This window comes from Rhineura floridana, chromosome 3 (genome assembly GCF_030035675.1).
Source record: "Rhineura floridana isolate rRhiFlo1 chromosome 3, rRhiFlo1.hap2, whole genome shotgun sequence".
Taxonomy (NCBI): Eukaryota; Metazoa; Chordata; class Lepidosauria; order Squamata; family Rhineuridae; genus Rhineura; species Rhineura floridana.
In genome coordinates, this window is record NC_084482.1 from 26,168,680 (window position 1) to 26,181,398 (window position 12,719).

Consider the following 12,719-nt stretch of genomic DNA (forward strand, 5'->3'; position numbering starts at 1 on the left):
TTCCTTGCCTAGCTTTGCAGGCCAGGACCTGCCGGACTTCTCCTCTCCTGGTCCTGGCAGCCACCTGGAAAGCTCTAGATCTTGCCTCTAGTAATCAGATCCTGCTAGCTTGCAGACAACTGGCTGGCTACTGAGAAAAGAATGTGAAGGCAAGAGATGAGAGAAGAGACTGGATGGGCCTTTGCCCTGATCCAGTAGGGCTCTTCTTTTGTTCTTACGGTTTACCCCCTATTGAGTGTTGGCAGAAACAGACACTAATCCACATGTGTCTCCTGATTAGAGAGATGCCAACAGAGTGGTGACAAAGGGCAGGCAATTCTGCTACATCTCTGCATCCAGAATGTCCAAATGCTCCAGTCACACCCAGTGCAGAGAGGGTGGGCAAAATTACCTGCCCTCAGAAGAGAGGACTTGGGTATTTTGGCCTGAGTGCCTGTTATGGACCAAACTCCTGATAGGAAGTAGGCACTGTGATGTTCCTCTATTAGTGTATATATGGTAAGTGCTGTTTGTATAGGAGATACATGGTAAGTGGAATGAAAGAGGAGGGGGAGTGAATGGGCAGTAGAATGCTAGATGATTGGCTGAATGTTTAAAATGGCTGACAGTATAAATGGAAGGATGACAGGTAAATCTGGGTGGATGTGAGGTGGATGTTAGTGGGTTGTTTGGGTGGGTTTATGAGAGGAGAGTGTGGAGTTCGGATTAATACTAAGACCAGTACCTCAGGAATAGATGTAACCATATGCTTAAGTGCCTTTTAAAGTAATCTTGTTATCTTTGTTAGTTAATAAATACTTTTGGTTTACCAAAGGCCTGATCCTTGGCTGGGGTTTCACAGACCAGAAGGGAGGGTAAGGTAAATACCAAGGCTGAAGAGTGACAAATGGTGGCAGCGGGGAAGGGAAGAATAACACCACAAGTATTCAGAGCAAACCAGAAATATATGTATCTGCATTGATACAAAGGGAGTGGGACAGCTTGAGCACGCAGTCACAGAGGTAACCTGATTGAGAGAGACTCAGGCAGAGTCTCTGGGGATACTGGTTATAGAACGTGACTGGTGGTGCTGCCTAGCAGGGGGATCTGGTGAGGTCTATGCTAGAGCGGAGAGAGAAACCATAAAAAAGAGGACGGTCTGGACTGGTGGAGTCCCTGGTGGTGCCTAGTGACAGGCAGTAACCACGAGCAGGTAGGAACCTGACAGGGAGAGCCAGGGAAGGACCGCCACAGGTGGTGGCAGTAGCGGTGGGATACGAACAAAGGAGACTACGTCACAGGTGTTGGCTGTAGCGGTGGTACGAATACTAGAGAATCCCTAACAGTGGTGTGGCAAACAGAAATAACAAAACAAGATTACTTGTGAGAGTGACTGGCAAAGAGTGTGTGGCAAAGAGTGAGTGACCATGGCTGAATATATAAAAATGAAAAGAGAGGAGCTGGTGGAGAAGTGCATAACATTCAATTTACCTCATGAGGGTAAAGGGGTAGATGAATTGAGGGTAGCACTTATAGGATTTGCAACTGCCCAGCAAAAACAACCTGTCAGGGAAGAGATCCCAGAAGGATACTCAAGCAATCCCGCTTATATAGAGTATTTGAGAGAAAAGTTAAGATGGGAGGCTGAGGAAAAAGATAAACAGCGAGAGTTAGAAACTGAGAAGTTGAGGATGGAGGCTGAGGAAAAAGACAAGCAGAGGGAGTTGGAAATTGAGAGAATGAGAATGGGGTTTGAGGAGAGGGAGAAGCAACGAGCATTGGATGCTGAATTACAGGTGGAAAAGTTAAAGTTTGAAAGGGAGAAGTTTCATTCTGATGAAACAAGAAAGGACAGAAATGAAACAAAAATAAAAGTTACACCAAAAGACTTTGCAGTGTTTGAGCCTGGACAAGATCCACAGATTTACCTCAGCACTTTTGAAAAGGCAGCTCAATTGTGGGGGCTACCAGAGGATAAATATATGCAATATTTATCAAACCTGATTAAAGGGGAATTGGCCGAGGTATACCAATATTTCCCCTCAGACAAGCCCGTCACCTATGCTGAGTTTAAAGAGGCAGTATACAAAAGGTTCAGACTGGGACCTGACTATTTTAGAAAGTTGTTCCGAAACTGTCAGATCCAAGCAGGGAGGTCTTTTGTTGAACTGGGAGCTAAGTTGATGGATATATTTGGAAAGTGGATGAGTAGTGCCAAAGCTCAGTCAGTGGAAGAGGTGAAAAGCCTCATGATACTGGATCAATTATTCCATCAGTTACCACCAGAAATAAGGCTCCTGGTCAAAGACCGTTCCCCTACATCGGTGCAGGAGGCCGCAGAGATGGCGGATCACTTTGCCTCCAACAGAACTGGCTGGGTGGGGAAAACATCAAGAGAGTTTAAACCCAGACCATATAAGGGTGGCAGAAAGGATGTGGTGCCACAGCGAGTGAGTCCTCCAGTAAAATCTGAAGGGCACAGGACACCCCAGAGTGGATCTGTGTACCCTAAAACAGAGGAGAAATTATGCTACAAATGTGGTAGACCGGGGCACCTACGTTTTCAATGTGAGGTTGCCAACCCCATTAGTAATCCTGCTCAGGCAAGGGCAGTAAAAATAGAACCAAAAGATTTAACCACAAAAAAGGTTCAGTTCTGCCAGATAAACTGGACAGAAGTAACAGACCTTGATTCAAGTCTGAGAGAGGAAGTGAGTGTACAAGGGGCAAATTATTGGGCATTGCTTGACACTGGTGCCGCTCAGACGTTACTGAGGACAGATTTAATAAAATCTGAAGAAATATTACCTCAGGAAACGGTGAATATCCAAGGAGTGAGGGGTCAACCAGAAAGCTTGCCTGTGGCCCTGGTGAAAATGGCGTGGAGAGGCCGAGAGGGCAGATATAAAGTAGGCATTAATGCCCAACAACAAGAACCAGTGATACTGGGAAGAGATGCTATGGGGGCACAAGGGAAAATATATGTGGAGACCAGACAGCAACTTGGCAGAGAAAAAGAAGTCATGTTAAGGGGGGCTGAAGCAAACAGGGTGGAATCTGTTTACGAGCCTCAGGTCCCCATAGCAACCCTTGGCAGGCCTGCTGAAGGAGACAAACTGTATCAACTGGTCTCTGGGGAAGAGACAGAGCATTTCAGAGAAGAACTGAATAAGGATACCAGTTTGAGTCAAATAAAGGAACAAGCCCTGACCCAACAGATTCCTTTCACTGACAAACTGAGGAATCAAGTTGTGTGTGAGAATGGGATTTTATATAGACTGTGGATGCCTGCTGAGAGAAAGGATGAATGTGAACCAGTGAAGCAATTGATAGTACCTAGCAAATACAGAACCAGATTGCTAGAGGTAGCCCACGATGTCCCATGTGCAGGACATCTGGGAATAAAAAAGACCAAGAGGAGATTGGCTGCACACTATTATTGGCCAAACATCTCCAAAGATGTAAAACAACATTGTCTATCTTGTGGTATATGCCAAAAGGTGGGGAAAAGTGGAGTAAAGACTAAGGCACCCTTAAAGCCCCTTCCTATAATTGGACAACCCTTTTATAGAGTGGGAATAGATTTGGTGGGCCCTTTTTCCAAACCCACAAGGCATAGCAAGAAATATCTATTGGTGGTGGTGGATTTTGCCACCAGGTACCCAGACGCAGAAGCACTAAGATCTGTAGAAGCCCCTGTAGTGGCAGAAGCTTTGTTAAAAATCTTTTTGAGGCTGGGTTTCCCTCATGAAGTGCTGACGGATCAAGGCAGTGTATTCATGGGAGAAGTGATGCAATGTATGTGGAAGTGTTCTGGTCTAAAACATCTAAAGACCACCACTTACCATCCCGCCACTAATGGGCTAACTGAGAGATTCAATGGAATTTTGAAGGGCATGATAAGAAGCTATGTCCAAGATCACCCACAAGATTGGGATGAACGTTTGGGATGCTTCTTATTTGCATACAGAGAAGTCCCTCAGGAGTCAACAGGCTTCTCACCCTTTGAACTGATGTTCACTAGAAAAGTGAGGGGACCTTTGGAACTGTTAAAAATTCATGGGAAGGAACCCTGGGAGAGTACAAAACATCTGTAGTAGATTTTGTATTGGAATTCTGCAATAAATTAACATCAATGATGGAAGTTGTGAAAGAGAATCTCAGTCAAGCTCAGGAGAAGCAAAGTTACTGGTATGACAGAACAGCCAGGGAACGTGTGTATGATGTGGGAGATATGGTTATGGCATTCATACCCAGGAAACATGACAAATTACAGGCTAACTGGGAAGGACCATATACCATAAGAGATAAGCTTGACACAGTGACGTGTGTAATTACCACAGTATTAGAGGCATTAAGAAAAGCAGGCCTCACAATAAAAGCTAAGAAATGCCAGTTTGGACTAAAGGAAGTAATCTATTTAGGACATAAGGTGGGGAGTGGGAAAATCACCCCCTTATGGAGCAAGGTGGAGGCAATACAAGCGTGGCCTATCCCCTTAACCAAAAAACAAGTAAGGGCATTTCTAGGTGTGGCTGGTTTTTATAGGAAGTTTGTGAAAAATTTTGGGGGAATAGCAACCCCCTTGCATGAATTGACAAAGAAGAAGTGTTCTGAGCGTGTGGTATGGACGGATGAATGTCAGAAGGCTTTTGATCTGCTGAAGCAAGCCTTGTGCCAAGGACCCATATTAATAGCACCAGACTATGAGCAACCATTCATCGTGGCTACAGATGCGTCAGACCTCGCGCTGGGAGTCGTCTTGCTGCAGGAGAGAGAAGGCACCAGACATCCAGTGGCGTATCTGAGTCGCAAGCTGACGCTGAGAGAGAAAAACTATTCGTCGGTCCAAAAGGAGTGCCTAGCGGTCGTGTGGGGACTGAACAAGTTGCCCCCATACGTGTGGGGACGAAGATTCACGGTAACAACGGATCATCGGGCCTTGTTATGGTTGCAGACTATGAAAAACCATAACACTATGCTGCAGAGGTGGTCCTGGGCCCTACAAGACTATCAAGTGGACTTCCAGTTCATCAAAGGCAAGGACAATGTACTGGCCGATGGACTTTCCAGGCAAGTGGCTGGGACTGCAGTGACGTGACCAGACGGAGGAACAAAGAAAGACATTTTCCCCATAGAGACTTGTTATATTGTTAACGCGACGTATAAATCCTGGAACAGAAATAATACTCTGCCGTTGTTTTAAGGGGGGGGAAATGTGATGTTCCTCTATTAGTGTATATATGGTAAGTGCTGTTTGTATAGGAGATACATGGTAAGTGGAATGAAAGAGGAGGGGGAGTGAATGGGCAGTAGAATGCTAGATGATTGGCTGAATGTTTAAAATGGCTGACGGTATAAATGGAAGGATGACAGGTAAATCTGGGTGGATGTGAGGTGGATGTTAGTGGGTTGTTTGGGTGGGTTTATGAGAGGAGAGTGTGGAGTTCGGATTAATACTAAGACCAGTACCTCAGGAATAGATGTAACCATATGCTTAAGTGCCTTTTAAAGTAATCTTGTTATCTTTGTTAGTTAATAAATACTTTTGGTTTACCAAAGGCCTGATCCTTGGCTGGGGTTTCACAGACCAGAAGGGAGGGTAAGGTAAATACCAAGGCTGAAGAGTGACAAATGGTGGCAGCGGGGAAGGGAAGAATAACACCACAAGTATTCAGAGCAAACCAGAAATATATGTATCTGCATTGATACAAAGGGAGTGGGACAGCTTGAGCACGCAGTCACAGAGGTAACCTGATTGAGAGAGACTCAGGCAGAGTCTCTGGGGATACTGGTTATAGAACGTGACTGGTGGTGCTGCCTAGCAGGGGGATCTGGTGAGGTCTATGCTAGAGCGGAGAGAGAAACCATAAAAAAGAGGACGGTCTGGACTGGTGGAGTCCCTGGTGGTGCCTAGTGACAGGCAGTAGCCACGAGCAGGTAGTAACCTGACAGGGAGAGCCAGGGAAGGACCGCCACAGGCACACCCAGAGCAGTGACTCGTACTGAGATGCAGTGGGCAGACTCCTCTGTGGGTGGGTAATTTGGGCTCACAGATCCTAAAATAAGTTATTAGGAGATCAAAATGGACCTTGGCAGCTTCAGCATGTGAAATGGCATGCTGCATGCTGCATGGCATCTTAGCGCATATGTGCATATGGGCACAAGACATAAGATGCATCCCATTCCCCACTCATTTAAGTTCTAGGGACCCTGGACAAAGGCCAGAAAGCTGTACCCTGAAGAATGACAACTCTATTAACTATAAACTAACAGGACATCCCCACACAGAAGAACAAAACAAGTTTTACTAGGAACAGAAAAGAGATCATAGTTCAGTAAAAGAGCACATGCTTTGCATGCGATTATCCCAGCTTCAGTCCTTGGCATCTCCATTATTAAGAAGGTTCTCAGGTAGCACATTACATAAAAGATTTTCTGGCTGAGACCCTGGAGAGCCATTGCTAGAGACATAGTAGTGACCTTGTATAACATAGCTTCCTATGTTCCTAGCAGGTGTTGAAATATAGGGAATATCCAGATAAATAGGGACAATTGGAGCATTTGTGTTTTATGTGAAATTAAAATCTGTTCTTATTCTACTTACCTGGCTGAGTTTTTTCCTGAGAAGCCAGAGGACATCCCTAGAAGTGCACTAGAACTCCTTGCTTCAACAACATGACAGCATCTCATGAAACTGCTGTGCTTTTTCTTATTACCAGCAAGAATCACAGCCCACTGAAGTGCTCTGCTGCAATCAACAGGGAAACATAACAATTTTATTTTTGAAAGCTATTTTAGCTCTGGCATTTTACTTTAACAGGATTTTTTACACTATGCTGGGTTAACGTCGTCGCTCTTGGGTTTTGGTAATGTTTTAAAATCATGCTGTGAGGGTTTTTTGTGATATACAATCTTAAATTGTGTTTTATTGAATGCTTGACTCATGGCTTGTAAACAGCTTTGGGAAGTTTTTTCCTTGAAGAGTGGTATACAAATGTATTAAATAAATCAATTTCGCAATATGAAGACACAGAAAATATTCCACATGACCTTGCCTTGTTACAATGACTGGTGGTTCTTTGTTTCATAAATTGTAAACTGCTTCACACTTAAGATATATCATATCCTTTGTTCAGGAATGTCAAAACAGCACCTGCACTGAGGTTTTGTTATGATGTGAATGAATTTCAATTTGTTCAAACAGCTGCAAGCTAGACAGTTTGTCATTTAAACCATCTAAAACAGGTTAAGGATTGTCAACTTTTTCTGGAAGGATTCCTGTGGTTTAACATCTGCACACAACAGGCAGAAATGCAACAGATGATGCTTTTCCCAACTGTTGCATCTCCATGGCAGAAAAAGCACTGCTTGTTGAATTTCTGCCTGCCATGCAGATGCTCAAAACACTTCCGGAGAAAAAAGGTGGCAAGCTTAAATTGGTTGACCATCCAAATCAACTGCCCCCTAAACCAGTAAACTCTTGTCTCCCTTTCTTCTCTGTCTTCTCCAACCACGCAGTCTCAGAACAGTAGAGGTGCCTGCCCCATAAGTGAAAAACTCTGTATGTCACACCTCAGTCCATGGCAGCCCATTCCATAACAGCCTTATATCTTACCCCACTGAGTGGATGAGCGATTTCTATCATAGCTCTGCTTACAAGTGAACCAGGCGAGGCCTCCAAATATATTCCTCCACGGGGAATGTTCCTTTTATTGCCTTTTTTATTACCATAATTAGTAAAGCATTCACTCAAGATACAAAACATTACTGTAAATAACCTATAAATGCTCTGTGCTGTGATTAAAGAAAGACAACCACCTCCACACGTGTGCTCACTTGCAATATCAGAGAGAAAATAAAACTCGAAAGCCACAATTCAGCAGAGAGAAAATTAACTCACAAATGGTTCATTGGCAGGTAAATATTAGGACTATGTGCATAAACTGGGGCATAACCCAGACTCGTCATTCCTGCTTTGTATGCTGCTTTACCTCCAAAATAATTCCAAATTCACGTCCACCAAACTCAAAATTATGCAAGCTAAATGACACCAATCATTCATTGTTATGGAAATAGGCGTATTTTATTAACATTGCATTCTGCACTAAACTAAGGATTGATTTAGAGCTTTAGCAGGATCTAAAACAGGGATGGGGCACCAGTGGTCCACCAGACGCTGCTAGACTACAAGTCCCATCATCCCTGTTCATTGGCCATGCTGGCTGTAGATAAGAGAGTCCAACACCTGGAGGGCCACAGGTTCCCCACACCTGATCAATAATGTTTCAGTAAGGAGCCAAGTGGCAGCAGCAGGCTTGGATAGACCGGAGTAGTCAGCTGGGGTGGCACGTTTCTAGAGATGTGTCCATATGATGCGACAAAGGGAAATGAATGATCCAATAGTATACAACATAGGGGCCTCTTTCTGTGATGTTTGAACCATCCTTTCTGAATTTATAGTATTCAATGTGTTTTTTTTAACCACTCCGGCCTCTATGCGTCAATAAATATATCAGGGCACACAAGTGGTATTGTACCCAGTTGCTTACAGATAAATCAATCTGCCCAATGCAAAGTCCTGGAATGAGGAACCTGTGACCTTCCAGGTGCTACTGGACTACAGCTCCCATAATCCCTGACCATTGACCATGCTGGCTGGAGCTTATGGGAGTTGGAGTCCATCAATTTGTGGAGGGCTACACAGGGCACCCATCCCTAGAGCAGTCAAAACAAGGGGGCTTCACCAATCAGAAAGAATGGAGACCCACAAAATCTTTTAATAGGATGTGAAGGAAAGTTTACCGTTTGTTTATTTTTAAAAATGTATACCCTGCTTTTGTCTTCAACAAAGAAGTTGCTCAAAGCAGCTTACAAACATGAAAGCAAATACAGAAACAACAACAGTCCAATCTTTTAATAGTTTTCTAGTATCACTTTTTATACTGTCATTTCAAAATCATCTGAAGAAGAGCATTTCTGGCTTCAATCGCATTGGGCTAAACCATCTTCTATATTATTTAAAGAGCTTCTCTTTTTTGTCAGATGCAAAGGAAGACAAGGCTCCCTTACCTTTAATACAGAGCAGGGGAGCCTTTGGCCCTCCAGATGTTGTTTGCTGGGTGGGGCTGATGGAGTCCAAGAACATCTGGAGAGCCACTGGTTCCCTCCAGTCCTCCTTTAATAGGTGCACAAAAGAGGGATTTTTGACAAGTGAAGCTTGTCATCCAGAGATGAGGAAAGCTACATGTGATGAAATTCCCTCTTCTACACAAGTAGAAGGTAGCAGACATTTTGCCCTGGCATCTCCTCTGAAAAGGATCTAAGCGAGGAGGAAGATCTCCTCTGCCTGAGATTCTGGAGAGACAACACTGAGACAAGCTAAATGACACCAATCATTCATTGTTATGGAAATAGGCGTATTTTATTAACATTGCATTCTGCAATGGACAAATGGTTTGAATTCATATAGGGCAGCCTCAGATATTCCTAAAAATTAAAGCAGGAGTGGGGGATCTGCAGCCTTCCAGATGTTGTTGGATTCCAACTCCCATCAGCCCCAGCCAGCATGGCCAATGGCCAGGGATGATGAGAGCTGTAGTCCAGCACCATCTGGAGGGCAACAGGTCCTCCATTCCTCTATTAAAGATACACATGCCTTATCCTCCTTTGTGTCTTCTTTGTTCTCCATCTCTTGAAAAAGAAAATAGTGGGGCATGATCCACTTGTGGATCCCAGCCCACCAACTGAAGACCAATGTACTATACAGACTTCCCTGCCATTCCCACCCATGCCATTTCAGTTCTAGACTAAGCTAACTAGGTAGGCATACAGCAGTCACAAACATACAACCCCAAAGCCCTCCTTTCAGTGATCCCACTGGAACTGCAAAGCTCTGAGTCTTGATAGATAATGGGGCTAAGTACCAATGAGACCAGCAAGACTGCACCCACTTTTGCTTGCGTCACATCACCTCTTGCAGGGAAGCATACTCATTCTTCTCTCTGAGGAATACTGGCTGAACAGAGATAATAATAATAATAATAATAATAATAATAATAATAATAATAATACAATTTTATTTCTGAGTCGCCTATCTGGCCAAAAAACGGCCACTCTAGGCGACGTACAATCCATTAATAAAATACAATATAACAATAATTAAACACAATAAGTAATAGGTTAAAACCAAGAACTATAATTAACAGCAGCAGCAAAACTAACTCGCCACAGAAATCCCATAGGCCTGCCTGAAGAGCCAGGTCTTTAAGGCCCAGCGGAAAACATTCAGGGAAGGGGCATGACGAAGATCGAAAGGGAGGGAGTTCCAGAGAGTGGGGGCCGCCACCGAAAATGCCCTCTCTCTAGTCCTCACAAGCCGAGCTGATTTAGCTGATGGAACTGAGAGAAGGCCCTGTGTGGCTGATCTTGTTTGGCGGCATAATTGGTGATACTGGAGGCACTCCTTCAGATAAACTGGGCCGAGACCGTATAGGGATTTAAAGGTCATCACCAACACCTTGAATTGGGCCCGGTAAGCAACTGGCAGCCAGTGTAGATCAGAGCTTGGAAAAGTTACTTTTTTGAACTACAGCTCCCATCAGTCCAATCCAGTGGCCATGCTGGCTGGGGCTGATGGGAGTTGTAGTTCAAAAAAGTAAATTTTCCAAGCTTTGGTGTAGATCTACCAACACTGGGGTGATGTGATCATAGCAATGGCTGTTCTTAATTAAACGTGCCGCCACATTCTGTATTAGTTGCAGTTTCCGGACCGTTTTCAAGGGTAACCCCACGTAGAGCGCATTACAGTAATCCAAGCGAGAGGAGACCAAGGCATGTACCACCGGCAGGAGCAGATGAACAGGAAGGTAAGGTCGCAGCCTTCGTATAAGATGTAATTGATACCAAGCTGCCCGGCTCACCGCAGAAATTTGAGCCTCCATGGACAGCTGGGAGTCAAGAATGACCCCAAGGCTGCGAACCTGGTCTTTTAGGGGCAATCTTACCCCATTGAATACCAGGTCTATATCACCTAACCTTGCCTTGTCTCCCACCAGTAGCACCTCAGTCTTGTCAGGGTTTAGCTTCAGTCTGTTTCTTCCCATCCAACCACTCACGGATTCCAGGCAATTGGACATGGTCTTCACAGCCAACTCTGGTGAGGACTTGAACGAGAGATAGAGCTGAGTGTCATCTGCATATTGGTGACACTGCAGCCCAAATCTCCTGATGATAGCCCCCAGCGGCTTTACATAGATATTGAATAGCATGGGGGAGAGGATAGAGCCCTGTGGCACTCCACAGGTGAGAGGCCAAGGGTCAGAGTCCTCATCCCCCAATGCTACCCGTTGGTGTCTATTGGAGAGAAAGGAGCGGAACCACTGTAAAACGGTGCCCTTTATACCCAATCCCTCCAGACGATCCAACAGGATACCATGGTCAACGGTATCAAAAGCCGCCGAGAGGTCCACGAGGACAAGGAAGGTGTATTCACCCCTATCTAATGCCCTCCTCATATCATCCACCAGAGCGACCAAGGCTGTTTCAGTTCCATGTCCAGTCCTGAAGCCCGATTGGAATGGATCTAAATAATCCGCTTCATCCAAGTGTGTCTGTAGCTGATTGGCCACCACTCGTTCAATCACCTTGCCCAGAAATGGTAAATTTGAGATTGGGCAAAAGTTTTTCAGATCTTGGGGGTCCAAGAAGGACTTTTTTAAGATGGGTTTTATTATTGACTCCTTGAGGGCTAATGGCATTACACCCTCTTCCAAGGATGCATTTACCACTGCCTTGACTCCCTCGCTCAACCTCTCTTTGCAAATCATAATGAGCCACGATGGGCAAGGATCAAGTAAACAAGTGGTCGGCTTCACAGTTAAGAGCACCTTGTCCACATCCTCAGAAGAAAGAGGCTGAAATCGAACCCACAAGACTGGATAGAGTGTTGAGACTGAGGCCTGAGCCATCCATTGCCGCAAGAGCACGGAAACACAGCAATGCATGGATCTTCTACCCCCATGCCCCCTCTCATGTCCAAGCTTTGTTTAGGGTGTTTGCTTGTTTTTGCATTATCAACTATCCATGACATACCAACCCTGTGCTAATATCACCTTCTGTCACACTTCTGCAGATACCCACACTCCAATCAGACCAACAGGAACATAGGAAGCTGCCTTATACTGACTCACACCATCTAGCTCAGTACGGTCTACTCTGACTGGCAGTGGCCCTCCAGAGTTTCAGGCAGGAGCTTTTCCCAGCCCTACCTGGAGACACCAGGAATTGAACCTGGGACCTTCTGCATACAAGGCAGATACTCTACCACTCAGCCCTTTCCAAAGGGTCCTTTTCCAAAGGGTCAGTTTGCCATACAGGTCAGTTTTACCATCAACACACACATACTTTTCTGGTAATGCAGACACAGCCCCTCTGCACAGACTTTTTTTGGGTTTTCAAAGCTAGCATGAGGGCAGGAAACTTGATCTTTTAATAAACTGAGCATTCGAGATGCTCAAAATGCTCTCTTTAAGAATCCATGCTTCCCCCACTGATCACAGGGTGGGGAAAATGCTGCGGAAAAAGGAACAAATCCAAAATCATCTGGTGATGGAACGGAGAGGAAGGAGAGCCCAGGCTCACTTGTTCCACCCTTTCCGTAGAGGGATGGTGCCCTCCCTCTTCAGTCTATTTCAAATCCTCAGAAGGAACTTCATCTCATAAAAGGCTATGGCTGCTGA

At 44.9% G+C, this 12,719-nt stretch overlaps 1 protein-coding gene across 5 annotated transcripts in view; it reads right to left on the bottom strand.

Annotated features, from left to right (window-relative positions):
* The window catches only part of SMUG1 (single-strand-selective monofunctional uracil-DNA glycosylase 1), a 65,010-nt gene that overhangs the window by 12,960 nt on the left and 39,331 nt on the right, over nucleotides 1–12,719 (bottom strand). For 2 of the 5 annotated variants that reach the window (XM_061615101.1, XM_061615099.1), the window contains exon 2: nucleotides 6,587–6,730. The gene's annotated coding sequence lies outside the window, so the exon portion shown is untranslated. Of the gene's footprint in view, nucleotides 1–6,586; nucleotides 6,731–9,905; nucleotides 9,998–12,719 lie in introns of those variants that run through there. The other 3 variants (XM_061615097.1, XM_061615100.1, XM_061615102.1) reach the window with 3 other exon arrangements.